Source organism: Rattus norvegicus, chromosome 15, assembly GCF_021556685.1.
Source record: "Rattus norvegicus strain SHRSP/BbbUtx chromosome 15, alternate assembly SHRSP_T2T, whole genome shotgun sequence".
Classification (NCBI taxonomy): Eukaryota; Metazoa; Chordata; class Mammalia; order Rodentia; family Muridae; genus Rattus; species Rattus norvegicus.
The window spans coordinates 57,773,856-57,791,578 of record NC_141548.1 but is presented as its reverse complement, the minus strand read 5'-3'; the positions used below and the strand labels follow the sequence as shown (position 1 = coordinate 57,791,578).

General features: G+C 46.1%; 1 long non-coding RNA gene across 1 annotated transcript in view; it reads right to left on the bottom strand.

Moving 5' to 3' along the window:
• Nucleotides 1-14,096, bottom strand: part of LOC148001058 (uncharacterized) — a 62,748-nt gene extending 48,652 nt beyond the window's left edge. Inside the window, exon 1 of the long non-coding RNA XR_015638975.1 lies at nucleotides 13,970-14,096. This is a non-coding gene — a long non-coding RNA (uncharacterized LOC148001058). The remainder of the gene's footprint in view (nucleotides 1-13,969) is intronic.
• Between the last annotated feature and the right edge of the window lie 3,627 nt (nucleotides 14,097-17,723).

Sequence of the window (17,723 nt, the reverse complement as noted above, 5' to 3'; positions counted from 1 at the left end):
TAAAAGTGTGTGTAGCCACCAAACAAGAGAACTATGTTCACTGCTGTCCATTAAGCACTGTGTTCAGTACTCAGGGAAGACAAAGTTACAGTACACGAGTACGAAAGTACTCAACCTCTGCAGAGTCCTGCAGTTTAGATGGATATCCTCCAAACCCATGCTACGGGGCTGTTATGCCCCAGCAGGACACTGTTGGGAAGTGTGAACCTTTAAGCAGTAGAGCCCAACCCGGTAGGTGGCCTTTAGGGTACTGGGGGCCTCAGCAACTTCCAGGACCAACGACTCAGAAGCAAACCACTCTAGAGCAGGGATTTTCATCTAACGATCTTCAGAGCTTTGGGGATCAGCTTTATGCACCCACAGAGGGTGCCTCCCTTCGAACCCTTGTAAATTATTTTTTTTACTAGATTATCAAGTATCAGATTTCCTGTGGCTTTCCCACGAATGCCTTTAGTTCCTTCTCCCCACGCACCCTCCTCTCCCTCAGCTCCCTGAGCCCAGCCCTGCTTGAATATTTTCCACTTCCACTTTTGTATCACACACACTTTACTACACACATGCACACACAGAGAGTGAGAGCACACGCATGTGCATTCATGTACACATACACACTCGCGCTCTCTCTTTCTCTCTCTCCACACACACACACACACACACACACACACACACACAGAGTCACATGCACATGCTTTAAAGACCTTCCTTCCTCCCTCCATGGGCCCTTTTCTAGTTTCCTGGGCTATGCTCTGCGCACACTGTGTACGTCTATAAAAGAGGCTGCCCTCTAGATGTTTTCCTAAACGAATTATGGCAATATTTCCCAGTTTCATCGTTTTCCTGCAAATTTTGTCACCTCATTTTCCTTTAGAGATGGATGAAATTCCATTGGTATTTGTGCCTGTTTTCACTATCTATTCGTCAGTTTGCAATTGCCATGTTGGTGGTGGTCATCTGGGGTACCACCTAGTCTTGTTTGCTGGGTCGTACAACACGGTAAACATAAAGACAGAAGACCGAGCTATGTACCTCCAGCCTGGGAGGGGTGGTAAGGCTGGAGTGGACTGTGGCTTGGGTATTTTATATGACTGCTGGGTCCTTCACCTCTTCCTCTTAGTCCTGTCTAGATATCCACTCCCATGCTTTCAGACCATGTCTTTTTCACAATGTCTTCTGGGAACAGAAGCTACCACCTCAGAGAGCCCAGTCTTGCTTTCCTTATCTCCTATGCCCCTCTACCTCTCCTTCAGTCTATATGCAGCCCCTCTCCTCAAGAACTACACATATATAATAGGACCTTTGTACACACTCTCAAACCACAAGATTTGGCAAGTTCCCAAGTAAACCTTAAGAAAGCACAAGATGTTCTTTACATGGTATACAGAATGATCTACCATATTTTTGCTTTGGTTTTAAATGAATGTAAGCAGCAGGTTTTATATCATGAGAAATGAGTCACAATGACTTTACTCTTTGGCTGTTTTGTTGTTCTTTCTCGTTATCACAGAGTCAGGGGCCCAGCCTGACTCAGGAAAGGGGCCTTTGAGGGACATTGAGGCAAACATGTTTGGGTCTAAAGTTTGGGCCAAGTCTGATCTCCAGAGCCAGCTTCCCAATGAGTTCAACATCACAGGAACATTTACACACTGGCTTCTGTTCTATAAAGCTGGGTCTAGTGGCTTACACTAGTTGGGAGACAGGGTTGGATCCAGTGACAACTGGCTGGACCTGAAGCAGCTATCCTTCTAACGACCAGCATAGATTTGCCCAGATGAGTTTGTTTTATCATTGACTGGGTTGTACATTGGGAGCAGTGATTGACCAGAAACACAAAATATTGTTTCCTTTTAGACTCTTGAAGCTTTTTAAGGCACACAGGCAAGTGAGAACCCACGATCAAGCAGGATAAAGACAACAGGAGTTATCTACCTACCAATATCTAACCTAAGACCCTACGCTAGACTTGTAGTGACCAACGCCTGGACAGCCTGTATTCACAATCAGCCTGTGTGTGTGCCTGACAACCAGAAAAACTTACTGTGCTTTGAGGAGCTGGAAGGCAACTGTGGAGGAACTGTGGGATCAGAAAGGTTGAATTGGTGTTGCTCGTTTCAGCCACACTCTCGAGTCTGCCAGGCATTCTCCAGCCTCACGACAGGAATCAGCAAGTGCTGTCTAGTCTGTCCCAGGGAGAGGCCAGACTAAGGAGTGAAGTTCCCACATCTGCCAGTGGCTTAGCCTCCTGCCATCTCATAGTTTGTTCCTTTAGTCTTTCTTAGGGTCACCTTGTCCTTCCCCACAGGGACTTGGGCTTAGGTCACATATAGTTGTATTTGTATCTAAACCATTTGATGCTATCCCTCCTCAGAATGCTTGTCTCGTCATAGAATCACTTTCTGTGCCTCCATGTGATATCTGAACCACAGGAACACTGAGAGGCTCCAGATGCCCCAAGGTTAACTCCAAGGTTAAGACATTTGCAGTGGTCTGCAACTCAGTCGAGTTTACAGAGCTGAAGCCAGAGCTTATGCAAGAGACAAGAAGGCTCTAGACTGTTATCCCATTGTACGAATGGCCCAGGGCCTACCAGGGAGAGCTAAGGAGCATCACCAGAAAGGAGCACTATAAGTGGCTTCTCTCTAAGAAGTCCAGAATTCAGGCTTGTCTCATTAGGGAACCCATATGGCTACTACTCCAGAAATTCTCAAAGTATCCTTGGCAGAACTCCCAGAGAAACAATTAGAATTACTGGTCCAGGGTTGGTCACAGCTAACCAGCAGTATTGGCTCTCACAGGTTTTCCTCTAGTACCCGTCATATTTCTATCTGGTCTCCAGATGAGCACACTGGAGGCCTTTTGGGGAGATGGCTCCTGGTTATGTAAGCCTCACTTCTGTGACTTGGCCTCCAGTCTGATGTCACCCAGTTGAAACAGGTTGCATGCAGCTCACCAGTCCTTTCAGACTCAGCCAGCAAGATGGTGACTCCTCAACCGGGAGACGCCTAAAACCATCCCAGTGGAGCAGGTGGTACCCAATTAGGAGGAAAAGTGGTCTAGTCTCATGGATCATCAGAATAGAAGAGAAGACATACAGAACATCCTTGGGGATACTCTTGGCCGCTAGGATAACAACACCCTCTGCCCTCAGAGATGCCCTGGTCAGAGGGGGTCAGGCCAAGGTATCTGAGGCAGAAAAGCTTCAGGAACAGGACAGCAATGAAACTAAAAGCTCCAGACGCTCTCAAGCATGAGAAATGAGGACTTAGAAGGAGAATCACCATGGGTGCTCAGAACACTGTGCTCTGACTTCAGAGCCCCAGCACTTAACCCTTTCTTGTTCTCCTGTCCTTGAAGGAGTGAATGGTTTCCTCATAGCACCCACTGCTATGAGGGGCTACTCTGAAAGTACCTTCTTTATTAACAACCCTTAGAAGAAATAGTGAGGTATTAATGGATTTTTAATAAGTGTGTTTTTCTCTTAACCCAGCTAGCTCCCAAATAATTGAGGCTGGACTATATTCATTTATCAAGTTTTAATGGCACAATAACTGAGCAGTATCACTCTATTTTAATCCTCTATGCTAATCTGGCTACCTCCCAGCCAAAATCCCTAAGATACTTGCATTTTATAGCTTTTTTTGATCGTGCTGTTTTCTCAGGGTCTCTCCTGGACTCTCTTCCTGTGCCTGAATCCCACTTCCTCTCTCTCCACTCCCCTCCCCTCACTGGTGGGAAGTCCAGCTCTATTCTCTTCCCTGATCAGTCATTGGCTGATCAGCTAGCTTTGTTGACCAATCAGGGAATAATCGGGGAGCAACTCACAACCTTGAGACAGGAGTTTCTTAGAATAAGGATTGCAACTGGATAAATAGGGCATAGAAATCAACATTTGAATAAAACAAGGAAAATATTTACACAATGCACAATAACATTATGCCTGCTTAGAAACACAGAGACCCACAATAGCCTCTCCCTTATGCTTTGCCTAAGCAGGAAATTCCGCAGAGCTCTCAACACTCAGCCAGGATCTGCTCACAGCTGTGGAGACTTTCTCCCCTGTTGACTTAGTACATTTTCTGATTGATATTCCTACTGCAGGCTACTTTTTATCCTCCAGTTTATGTTTAGACCCTGCACCTGTGCAGACAGCCTTTGTTGATGACAAGTCACAGAGACAAAAGTTACATCGGAACCTTCCAGATCCTCCCCACCTCCACCACTGCCAGAGTCCTCTGGATATTTTTACAGACATGGGAGTAGATACTTGTATCCTCTCTTTCATAACTGACCAGTGAGAAGGGACAGTCCACCATTCGAAGAACTTCTGTAGTACACGCTCTCTTTTCCCTCAGTTTTATAACCTGTGAGCAAATGTGATGAGATCTCGGTGATCTAGAGAATATAGAATGCTTTTTCCCCCCTCAACTAGAGGAAACCGTGCCAACTAGAAAGGAAACAAAAATAGTGTCCCAGGCATGACGGGACAGAAACAAAAGCAAACCACGAGTGTCAGATGCAAAGGAGACTCCAGTTCCCCAAGCTCCGAAAGGAGTGCACACCAAGCTCTGAAAGGCAGTGCACACCAAGCTCTGAAAGGCAGTGCACACCAAGCTCTGAAAGGCAGTCCACATAACCAGAAATGAGCTAAAGCTGGGTTGTAGGGTTTCGGGTGGTTCAGTAAGAACCAGTGTTGCTCAGGGACTGTGAATTGGGTTCCCATCTACCAAAAGGAATCCTTTCCCTTCCCACTGGGCACATAAGGTTACCTGTGGCACCTATCAGCATATCAAAGTCCATGCTGGTCCCAGGCTGCCTCTGTATAAAGTACATTTCAAAGTTCCCACTAGCATCCCTCCTCACCTCCTCCTCTATCCTGAACTCCCCCAGCTCGTGATCTTCCCTCTCCCACTCATCCCTTTACAGCCCAGCTCTTCTACCTCTGCTCTTAATATTTTTACTATTCTCTCTCCCCCTCTCTCTCTCCCTCCCCCTCTCCCTCTCCCTCTCTCTCTCCCTCTCCCTCCCTCTCTCTCACTATGCTCTGTTATCTTGCTATCTCTACTCTTCCCTCCCACTCTCCTGCTTCCCTTGACCTGGCCATGTTCAGTCTACTTCTTTCTCTCTCTATTCTAGCCTCTTCCCTCTGAAATCTACAATAAAAGTCTTAACCATATGGAGAGGTCATGTCCACCAGTTCCTTCCAAGTGTTCCCTGAAAGACAGTGAGGAGAGCACAGGGAAAGCAAACTTAGAGATGCAGAATGAGCAGGCACTAAGACCCAGCAGAGCCCTCATCTCCAGCCTCCAACCCTAAGCAAACGACCCCTCCTTTGCCTCTAGCTGAACTGGCAGCTGCTTATGTGGCCCCTGGCCCTGGGCCTCTACAAACTCCCACGTCCCAGATCAGGCGGGAAAACTCTAAAAGTCTCATTCAAAAAATCAGTAAATATATAAATCTATGATGCATCGGCTGAAGGTCCTCTCCATTTTCTCTACGTATTGGCTATTGTAGTGCTGGTGGTGGAACCCAGGGCCTTGGGTTTAAAGCGAGTTTCCTACTTCAGAGCCTCCCAGCCAGTTTCTTCCCCCACTCCATCAGTTTAGGGACTCTCAGAGTCCAGAGGCTTTTTCGAGACCAGCAGAGAGCTTTGCACATAGGACACAGGGGAGGAACTGGGTGTATACCTGGGTGTATACGTGGAGGGATTACTGTGCTGCCACCGCCACAGAAGCCATGTGGGGTTGGGACAAACAGCTAAAACCTCTGAGGATGCCCTGATTGAGAGACAGAGAAAACCAGCTCAATCCGAGCCTCCCTCATTTGCATCTTAGGCCCTCCCCTCCCCACCGTGAACGCAGGAAACTTAAGTATCAGTTTTCTCTGGAAAACATCAGGACTCCTTCTGATTTTTGCCTCTGTAGTAGAATAGCTTAGGAAAAAGGAGAGCAAGATCCCCTTCCCCAGCAGTCCCCTGCCCGATGCCTGCCCGTTAGCTACTCCCAGCTCAAGTGGCCAAGAACAGAGGAGTGAGCTTCCATAGGACCTTTCCCAGTCTGCAGACTGGGGAGCCCCCTCCCCTCTTCCCTCCCTCCTTCCTTCTTTCCTTCCAGGAGAGTTAAGTGGTTCCAGGGGGTCTGATTTGTAGAGTCTCTTGGCTTAAAGAGGTGGTGTAAACCTCTGTCTGCCCTGGTTCCCTAAGGAGAAACCTATATCCAGTCTTCCAGAGATGAAAGTATTCCTCCCCCACCCAGGAGGAGCAGGATCCACTACCCTCTTTATTCCCAGTGGAAATAGAAGCTGAATAGGAGACCCCCACCATGCTCACATGTGTGTGTGTATGTGTGTGTGTGTGTGTGTGTGTGTGTGTGTGTGTGTGTGTGTATACACAGATAAGCCCACTCCCACCCCCTGCCTTACTCCCACCCCCTGCCTTTCTAGTAATGGCTTCCTTGTAACATCTGCCAAAAACAAGAAGCTGCCTTATCAGAGAGCCTGCTTTCACTCCCTTATCTACCTGTGTCCCTCAGACCCTCGTCCATGTTAATGGGCTTCCCGACCAATTCCATTTCCTTGCTGTTAGGAGCAAAGCAGCAATAAACACCAGTTTCAAAGTGTTTCTGAGGTAGGATGTGAGTTGCTTGGTCTTCACCTGGGAGTGGTATAGCTGGGTCATGTGACAGTTCTATTGTTAGTTTCTTACTACAGCTCAACATTGATGGTCATTGTGGCTGTACCAGCTACACTCCTACCAACAGCAGCAAGGGCTCCTCTTTCTCCATATCCTTGCCAGCACTGCTTGTCATTTGTTTTCTTGATAGCCATTCTAATTAGGATGAGAAGCAGGTTTAATTTTCATTTCCCTTATGGCTAAGGATGTTGAATGCTTTTTTTCAATATATTATTGGCCATTTGTATTTCTTCTTTTGAATATTCTCTTTTTAGTTCCTTATTATATATTTGCTTGAGTTATTTGTTTCCTTGGTTTTTTTTTAAAGTTCTTTGTATATTCTGAATATTAATCCTGAGCAGAGGTGGGGGAAGGGTGAGCTGGAGGGTGGCCAGACATGTCTTCTGGAAGGGGTGCTGGTAGAGCAGGCACTGACACAGAGGCAGGGTGCTCACCCCTCAGACAGGGGATGAGGGAACATCGCCAACAGAGCAGGAGACACAGAAAACACGCAGGAGCAGTGCATCACCCTGGCCCCTCTGCAACGCCCCAGAGCTCAAGAAATGAGGATTTTTTAATTTTTTTTATTTTAGAAGACAGTTGGGTCTAGGAAGGGACATCCTGGAAGATTTGAAGTGACTTGATCCCGTTGCTAAGCAGGGAGTCATGGAGGACACTCATTGGAACTGCTGTCCCCAGCAGTAGGAAAAGCAGAAGAATGCACGCCGCTTCAGCAGAACAATTTCAAGCAAGGGAAGAAACAGACACCTGCCATTCAAAGTGAAGGATCTGAGTAAGGAAGAATAACAGGCTCTTTGACATGGGTGGAAACCGTGGGTTATGAGTGGAGCAGCCCGACTGGAAAGACCTGGAGGAGCCCTTTCTTTTCATCAGGATGTCATCTTCTAAAATCCAGGACTCAAAAATGCTACCATGGTGGCACAAAAAGGAGCTGGCGTGCCTTACAGCATGAGCATCGCGTGTCTGTGCCCTCGCAGGGGCAGAGCGGTGCTTTAGAACTGAAGGCTACTTTGCAATAATGTAGCCACCTCCTCTGCTTCCTGAACCGCGCTTGGGAAGACAAAAACAGCGAAGAAGGGCAAACAAGTTAGAGATTTTTCTAGTCCAAGAAAAAAGGAGAAGAAAAGAAGGAGGGGGCATGGAGGGCAGGGAAGAGAGGCCGGGGGCGGGGACAGGGTGGGGGTGGGGTCCTGGTCAAACTCCCTGAATTCAAGTCTAAACACAGCCCCACCCAACAACACCTCAAAGCCGGGCGAGGTAGAGCATATTTGCAGGTCAAGCTGTGAAGTGCTGTCCCCAGTATTTGCCACACCGCTGAAAACATGGCGGTTGAACCGCCACACTGAAGCTAGCAAAAACATTTAGACCTGTGCAGCTCTTCACAACAACCTTGGCTTCAAATGCTGTGCAGAGTCGCCCCACGAGCAAATATTTGCCCTGGTTATAGCTTTGCATTTACAATATGCCAGCTGTGTTTGGAAAACAGTCCCCGTTTTAGTCGGCGGCCTTGTAAAGCAGCCTTGTACAGACTCACAGAGCGCCCTTTGCGAGGCTCTGGGGTAGATATTACCCGCTTAACTGTGAGGATGCCGCTTTCTTTGCAAACACTCCAAGCCCATGACTTCCTTAAAAACATAGTCCATTTATGAGAATGCCAGTAGTTACTTGGGCCTCTAGAAACATCTTGGAACATTTAGTGTTACTTTTCCACTTGGCTTTAATTAAAAAAAAAAAAATTCCCACAAGTATCCTGCTGTGCCCTGGCATGGGAATAAGAGGGAGTAAGGGTGGATATGACCAAGTAACAATGTGCAGACCTTTCCTGGCTCTGCAAAACCAGGGTTCAGAGGTTCAAATCCCAGCAGGATGGATGGACAGCCCCTCAGGTCCCACAGCTGGAAGAGAACTGGAAAGATTTGCAGGTGTCTACCTAAAGATGGCCCTCTTCTGTACTATTCAGGATTCGGTGACAATTTGATGAGCGATAACACTCCTGTCTTTGGGAGCTGAGCTGACGTATAGTAGTAACATTGCACACACAGGTGAAATTAGTTCATGCAGTTGCCCACTAGAGAATGTTAAACTTCCCTCTTCTGTTTTCAACTTCAGAATAAACTAACTTCCATTTGAAGTACAATTTGGAGTTGTAGCCATTTAAGACACTGTCTTGGGGCTTGTTTGCCTGGAGAAGTAACAAGAGAAGGACACAGAATGACTAACAGTTCTTCCTTAAGTGGCTGCCCAAACTCTTTCTGTTTGTTATTATCCTTGTCACCTTGAAGTTGCTAACTAAACTCCTTATCAGTGTCCCGAGTCGAAGTCTCACTGCCTTGTAAGAAAAACAGGACTTGGAGCACCTGTTAGTCCTTCCCCTCCAATGCTCTATGAAATCATTTCATAAAAGGTCATCCAGGATACATATGCTTTCATCTGCTAGTACAGCAGCTGCTGAGAAGCCAACTAGATTAAAAGACGCATAATTTGTCTTGGATTTAGGAGAAACCTTGCAATGCCTCAGAACTTTCTAAGGCTGTGAAAGCCCAGACGCTCTCCCATTAAAACAGTTGGGAGGGCTGTATTTCTCCTAACACGTCCATGTTAGAGATCCCCATAACCACATGCCTCAGGATAAACAGAGCCCTTCTAGGCTGATCAATGCCTGGCCTCTAACAAACAGAGCCAGGGAGGTTTTCCTAATACTCGATCACAACCACAGACCCAGTGTCAAACAAGATCCTGCACGGCCTAGGTTAGTTCATTCACACAGATGGGCTTTGGGCTGTTGCTCCCAGGAAACAGACTCCACGTGAAGACGAACGGTGAAGAGTAACACAAACCATGCAAGAGGCAAGGCAAGCTCTTCAGTCCCACCTCTATGAGGCTGGTGACTTCAGAAGACCCCACAAAACTAACAAGCCAACTGTGCGGCCATGAGATGCTGAAACTGTTTTTTAAAAGCCATTGTGACATTTCCTTCTCTGGAAAGTTTGGCGGTTCGTGGAATCCTGTCTCCGAAGTAAAGAACAGCTCTGACTGAATACATGTAGCTTGAAGTTTTATGACCACCAAAGTAAACTAGACTTTTTCTTGGAATGGTTCAGAACATTCCCCAGTTCTAAAACTGCAGGTCAGATAGGACTTAATCAGAATGCAACCTTTCTAGGCGTGGACTAAAATCAAAAATGTGAAGAAAGGCAATAGGACTCTTGGTGGGATGTCTGTGCCTAAATTAACCTCCCCAACCTCCAGTATAAAAACAAAACAAAACAACAACAACAAAAACACGCTGAAGGGGCTGAAGAGAGCGCTAAGCCAGAAAGCGCTTTCTTTGAAAGCATGAACACCTGAGTTCAATAACCCAGACCCGTGTAATCAGTTGGGTGTGCTAGCATACACATGTAATCCCTAGCACCGGGGAGGCAGAGAAAAACAGATTTGTGAGGCTCAGTGGTAGAAACCCTACCCTAATAGGCAATCCTGGGGTCCCAAGGAGTCTCTGCCTCAAAAAACAAGGTAGACAGCCATTGAAGAACAACACTGCAGTTGATCCCTGCCCTCCGCAGTCCCACTCACACACAGCACATACAAAACAACTTTTTTTTGTCTTGCTTCCTAAAGAAAACATATACTTATGGTTTTAAATAAAGCACTTGGTCAAACTTGTCCTTCTTTCCTTTGGAAAAGTCTGTGAACCTTGCCACAAAACTGCTGTGTGGGGCAGAAGCATCTCTCAGCCCCAGTGACACTTTCACACGTCACAGGAGTCAGTTCTTCACCGTCGATGAGAAAAATGCCCCAGAGTTCCTTTTGAGTCTGTCTAGAAAACACTGCTGCAGACTTCACTGCGCTCATTCACCAGTCCTTTGGCCGGTAACCCATATTGAAGAAGTAGCAAGGCCCTGGACGATGAAACTTTAATTTTACACAAGAGTAGATCTTTACCGCAAGGGCTGCATGCAAGTGATCAACCCATGCTAGCAACACTCGGATTGGTGTGCTATTTGCTCTTTCACAGTAGAAGAGAAAGGATGGCTAGCCAACGGAAGTCCACTTCAGCTATGGAAGAACTGAGCTCTGGTTTCAGACCTGATCCCACTGTCTTCCAGCCTTGTAAAGTTGCAGGGATGGCTCTTTTACCTGTGCGAACCTTCCACCTCCTCATCTGTAACATGAATTTGATGAGGGTAGCTTGGCATCTCTCTCCTCAGATCACTAGGACATTAAGTCCAGCAAGTTGACAGAAGAAAACGCTCACTAAGGGAGCCCCTGGAGTCTGTAAGCAAGTAAGGCTACTCTACAATTTAGACAAAACTCTCAAGTTGGTAATTACAAGAGAGAAAATGGAGGCATAGAGGCTGGGGTCATTTCCTACATAGTCTCTCCTCAAAACAAGTGCCTGGGGAGCTGATTCAATTTGTTGAGCACCAGAACTACATGTTCCCAGACTGTCCTTGGCATTACTGTCTTATCTCTATGGCCCCTGCCCTAGAATCGATAATCCGGCATGGACAAACCACACAATTGTCTAACTGTATGTTGGTTTATACAAGGAAACATTAAATGATATCTCTGGTAAAGAAAACACGAGGGGAATGACATTGGCTTGGTGAAAACTCTGAGAGCGATTGAGTCACAGGAGGCCTTGAGTGATAACACACTCGTTAGCTCTGCTGATACCTCTCTCCCGCATTCTATCTCTCCTTATAGCAAACCTCCCCCTGGCCTCATGATCTAACATTGAAGCCGCCTAAATCCGGTCTCTTCCAAGCCTTGTCAGCTTCTTACCCTAAGTCTGCTTTGCTACCTCCTAAGGGCATGATTTTCCTGTACACTCCTTAAGTAGTGCTCCCTTGTACACACAACCCTAGTCACTCACTAGCCCAGCCAGGTTCCCCACCATCAGTCCACACCTTCCTGTGTAATCACCTCTACCTAGCCTGTCCCTCACTCAGCTCTCTCCTTCTTTCTTTACAGAATACTCACGTGGAGAAGAAAACCAAGCCCTGGGGAAAGTCATCACTCCCACTCTCACAAGGACATTTCTCTGTCAGACTCATCTGGCTCCATTTAAAATAAGGACTAGTCCAAGAGCATCCCGGGTGCTGCCAGGGCCTAACTCTTCCCCTCTCTTCCTACCTGAGCTCTGAACCTCTGAGATAGCACCTCCTACAGGAAGCCACCCTTGACCTCCACCCTGACCACCCTAAGGCTGTGTAAGGTACGTTCTTCAGGGCTCTTAACTATTCCGTATACATGTTTCCTTCACCAGCTCAAAAAAAAAAAAATGTATTTACTTCCAGACCTATAGGATAGTACGATCTCAGGAGGGCAGTGACCATGGCGCTTCCTTACATCCTACTCAATGATTGAAGACCGGATGAAGAAAGCAGTGTATGCATGAACCAGAAAATAGTTTAAAGGGAATGGGCATCTGAGAAGTCAGCAACACACAATGTCGTGTGGCATTTCATTTTCATTTCCTCCAGACCCCACCCACCCAAGGAAGAGAAAATAAGACAGCCTGCTGACTCTCCCAAGGTATTTCACTAGGGAAACACCTTGCGATCGCTGAAGTAGACAGGGCACGTGGTTAGTCCCTTAGCAATTACTCAATCGTGAAACCTGAGGACAGGGTCATGTGATTTGGGAGTCATGTGCTTTCCTTCTCTGAGCTTCCACACCCAACCGCAGGACAAACTTTGGTTCCTAAACAGAATTGTTCTCTTGGGTTACTAAATTTCCCACTGTAGTAATTCAGCTGGCCCCAAACTCTTGACAACATTAAAGGGGTATTAGAAGGTAGAGTACTGGTTGGGGATTTAGCTCAGTGGTTAGAGCGCTTGCCTAGGAAGTGCAAGGCCCTGGGTTCGGTCCCCAACTCCGAAAAAAAGAACCAAAAAAAAAAAAGTTGTTAAAAAAAAAAGTTGTTAGAAGGTAGAGTACTAACCTAAGAAGAAAACAAATAAAATGTTCACTGTCATAATTGTGTTTGTTTGAAACACTAGCTAAAAGCAGAGAGAGAGACAGAGACAGAGACACAGAGAGACAGAGAGAGAGAGAGAGAGAGACAGAGAGACAGAGAGACAGAGAGAGAGACAGAGAGATGTGAACCAAGGGCCAGGAATTGAGGCTGATTCTGCCCTGGATGTGCTTGTGCAAACCTCCAATCCAGTCTTGGTTTTCATCCTATACAATGGCTGGTATTGCCCCTCCCATCTCTTCTCCTAGCCCAGACTGCATTAGGTAATGCCTATAACTCCACTACGTCCCCAGAGAGTGAGCAAAACTTATACTGTTAGAAAGAGGCCTTAAGGCACTGAGGGACCAGTACTCTTCTGTACTATTCCCACATGCACACACACATACACATATATTCTCATATACACATATATGTGGTGTATGTATTAATCATAAACCCCATGATTTGACCCAGCCAAGTCAGAGAAACATCCCTAATGATTTCACTCGGCCAAGCTTTGAGAGATGCAGCTGGCCATCCTCGCACAACTAGAAACTTCAGTATTCTGGCTGCTTTTCCGAAGAAATAAGGTTTAAAAGTCAAAATAAAAGCACATACTGCTTCCCTGAGCCCCCTCTCTGTGCTGTCTGTGGTGCTATGGTTTGGATGTCCACTCTAAAACTCTGGTTAGCATTTCATGTCCTTGGAGCAGCATTAGGAGAGCTGGCTCTTTAAGGGGTGCTTAGAGGGTTAGGGGTGCAGCTCAGCAGTGGAGTGCTAGCCTAGCCCGCATGAGGTCCAGGATTCAATTTCCAGCATTGCAGAAATAAAAAGAAAAGAAATTATTAGATCATAAAGACAACACCCTTATGATAGATTAAGGCCATTATCACAGAAATAAGTTATTTACAAAAGGAAATAGTTCAGCCAAACCATCTCTGGGTCTCACACTCATTGATTCGCTGCCCTGCTATAACTCAGCAGGAAAGTCCTCCTCACCAGACAAATGCTCTTGGACTCCCTAGCCTACAGAACCACAAACCGACTAAACTTCTACTGTTTACATGTATCCAGTCTGGGTGTTTTATTATAGCAGGAAAAAATGGACAGAGACGTATGGTGTGTATTCAATCCGCTGTTGTTCTGTTTATTCTTCTGGGTTTGAATAATGGCAGCGCTGGCCCTCAGGTCTTAGGCTGCCAGAGCTCGCACTAGCAGCCCTTCTGCACGCCGGCTCTCTGCTTTCCCCTAGCCGGAGGTTCACACCGGCTACTCTGCTGGTTCACAGACCTCCTGGCTCAGATTGATTTATCCCTCTGGCTTACCTCATTCTGTAGCTAGCAGGCAGACCCTGGGACTTCTTGACTTCCAAAACTATGAAAGCCAATTTCTATAACAAATGTACCCATTGTATTCCAGCGCATCGTGCCTCATCCTGCAGTTCTAGGAGAGGCGGTTTATTGCACACAGCAGAGCGATGAGGCGGGGTTTATGGTATACAGCTGAGCGGAGAGGCAGGGTTAATGTATGCCGCTGGATCAAGGGAACCCATTTAGCTAATCTCACTAGGAGCAGGCTCTGTGGGAGAACAGTTTTCAGGATGTAAACATCTGGGGGTGATGAGGGGGGAGCAATAATGGGCATTTTCTGGACACACTTGGACCCCCAAAGAAGGGGGTCCTTCTGATCCTCTGATCCTGAGGCTATGGAGTCCTCGATATGGTTGTGCCCAAGTCAACAGCATGCATTTAATCAGGATTTCCTCCAATGGGGGCTTCCTCCACTCCACACAGTATCATCTGTCCGTCATCTGTCCATCATCTGTCCATCATCTGTCCATCCTGTTAGCTCTGCTCCACTGGTTAACTGTGACTAACACATGTTCCTCATCTCACTTGGGATAGTAAATCGAGCTGCTTTCAGTGACCCCTGTGGCCCTGAGACAGACTGCCTTCTAGCTTTGTCCTCCTCCCTAACACACTGTGCTACAAGTTCATGTCCCTCCTTGCTTCTCTTTGAACCTGGCACTCCAAGTCCAGGACCTTGTGCTTGCCATTCTCCCTATCCAGAATGCTCCAGAGTGGGTACCTGAGTGGCACTCCTTCCGTCAGGTCTCATTCATATGCCACCTTTGCAGGGATGCTTTCCCCAACACCAGCTATACAAAGTCACTACCTCCCTCCCCTCTGACTTATTGCTTTAAGTAGCACCTATAACCAGCTAACACATTATCTAATTTAAATTCTCCTTTGTCTAAGATCTTTGTGTCTGTGTTCCTATTTAAGCTCATTGAGCTGGGACTGGGTTTGTTGCTGAACGCTCGGCAATTTCTTAGGATCACTGCTACCCGACTGGTCTGGGATCATCTCTTCCCAGCCTCCTGCTTCTCTGAAAACCAATAGATGCCTAGGCACCAAGGCAGGTCCTGCCCAGAGGAGTGCATCACCCTGTTGAGCAGGATGATAACACAATCCACAAACTGGCCCTTCATCCAGCCTTCTGTGGGTTTACTTCTTTTTTTTTTTTTTTAAAGATCTATTTTATTCATTATATATGAGTACACTGTGGCTGTCTTCAGACACACCAGAGAGGGCATCACATCTCATTACAGATGGTTGTGAGCCACCATGTGGTTGCTGGGATTTGAACTCAGGGCCTCTAAGCAGAGCAGTCAGTGCTCTTAACCACTGAGCCATCTCTCCAGCCCAGTTTACTTCTTAACCACACTGATTGCTCTTACTTCTCAACCGACTGAGCAGGAGCAGGGAAGACAAAGCCATGCCGCCAGTGAGGACCACTCCGCAGAGCCTTACTCTGAAGCTCGGAGAGTGAGAGTGGCGGTGTACTCATGCCACGGTGGGGACGCATCCACCCTGTATACAAGCGAGGGAAACCAGAATTAGCTCAGGACACATATCTGGTTGCAGGGTAGTGCAAACAGGCATTTCCCCACAAACATCTGACTAACTATTATTACCTGTTTATTACCTACCTGGACCACTCCTGTGCAATGTGTTTTCACCATAGTGTACTAGCCTGTAGCACTTTCAAGGGGTTGTGAAACTTCGAATTAAGAAGTGGTTCCTACATGGGAGGAAGTTAGGTCACTGAAAATGTGTTCTTGAATGTGATTTGGGCCATCTGTCTCCTCCTCTTCATCCCTGCTCTCTGGTCACCACAAGATGAACCCTGCTGTCCTTACTCCAGTCATGCGTCTCTCACCATAGGCTCCAAAGCAACAGAAACAACCAACCGTGAGCTGAAACCACCAACAGTGCAGATCAAAATAAACCTCCCTCTTTGTGAGCTGGTTCACCTCAGACATCATTACAGCCACAGAAAGCTGACTGATGCAGTGAACTAGTTAAGAGTCTACAGAGAGCGCAAAGGCAAGCTCAGAGAGCATGAAAATAAAGAGGCAGACAGGCTATGCAGAGATGGATTTAAAGTAGAAGCAAAACTTGGCCGCAGTCAACAGAGAGAGAATCAACTCAATTCTATCATCTGACTACATGAACTATTTACATGGTCTATGTTTTTAATTTGTAACTTCTCTTATCCTTGTTGTATTAAAAATAATGAAGAAGAGACAGGTAGGTAGATCTCTGTGAGTTCAAGGCCATCCTAGCCTACAAAGCAAGTTCCTGGACAGCCAGGGCTGTTATATACAGAGAAACCCTATTTGGGAGAGGGGGTGGGAAATAGCTCAAAGACAAGGAAAGACACATATGACCCAGAAAATTTCAATAGACAAGAAACAAAGTCTTCTTTTTTCTATTTCAATATCTTTCATAATTTGTTCTGGAAAAACTGTTAATTTTATTATATTTAATTTTGTAGAGAATACTTTCATGTGTAGAAAGTGCTTTTCCACTTAGAGTACTGATTGTCCTTCAATTATTTTTTTTAAAAATATTTACAGCATAGTTACAGGAAAATGTGAAAAGTTCAGAACAGCTTCCTACAGTTTAATATGCATATGAATCATCTGAAAGTCAGAAAAATAACAACAACAACAACAACAACAACAACAATAATAATAATAATAATAATAATAATAATAATAATAATAATATTTTCCCACAGAAGAAAGTGGCTAAGGAAGGCCCTCACAGCAAACTACTTCATGGAAGGATGGAGCAGGCACCCTGGTGAAGATACCATTTCTGTCTCCAAGACTCTTGCTGGTTTGTTATTGTGGATTGTTGTTGTTCAAGAACTCACATGTTATAATCTCCCTGGAGCACCGAGTCTCTGCCTTCCTGTGAGATGAGCTGTTTCTGTAGCATTTGCCCTGAATCATTGAAACAGAGAGCAGCCTTCTTGTGTCAATCAATTCTATGAATACAAAGGAAGAAAAAAAAATCCTAGACAAGCTGTGTATGGTGGCACACATCTTTAATCCCTGAGGCAGGTGGAAGAGTCTTTATGAGTTCAAAACCAACCTGATCTAAGAAGTTCTAGGCCAGCCAGGGCTGCTTAGTGAGACTGTCTCAAATGAACATATAAACCAACAAAAACCATCTGTCTCTGAAATGTGTGCCTAATGGCACCCTTTCCCATTATGTATATATGAACACGGTATATGAACATTATGTATATATGAGTTTACTGCCTTTCTTCAGTGAATTCTCTCCACTTATCCAAGGGCAGATGATGAAGAAACCATCTTTTCTCTGGAGCTCTGGAACAGCTCTGTACGACACTTTCTTTCAGCAGTAGAACAGTCCTAAGGTCAACGGCCGGAAGACACAAACAAGCAGACCAATGGGCTTTGCAGATAGGTTTCTACTGGGAATTGCCAAACTTTAGAAGACCCTGACATATTAGGGACTGGGCATGTGTAGGGGTGGGGTGGGGTACCAGATAGAACAAGAAACTGACGATATGAACACACATTTTAGAAAGACTTTAGGGAGGTATAATTGGAAACCATAACATGTACCCATCTTGCGTATGATTAGATGGGTCCCAGTAAACTCAGAGTCCCAATTTAGCCAGTATCCTAACATCTGCTGGTTCTCAAGCTCCCACTCGGTCTCAAGCTTCCATTTTGCCTTTTCAGGACACTCATGTAGA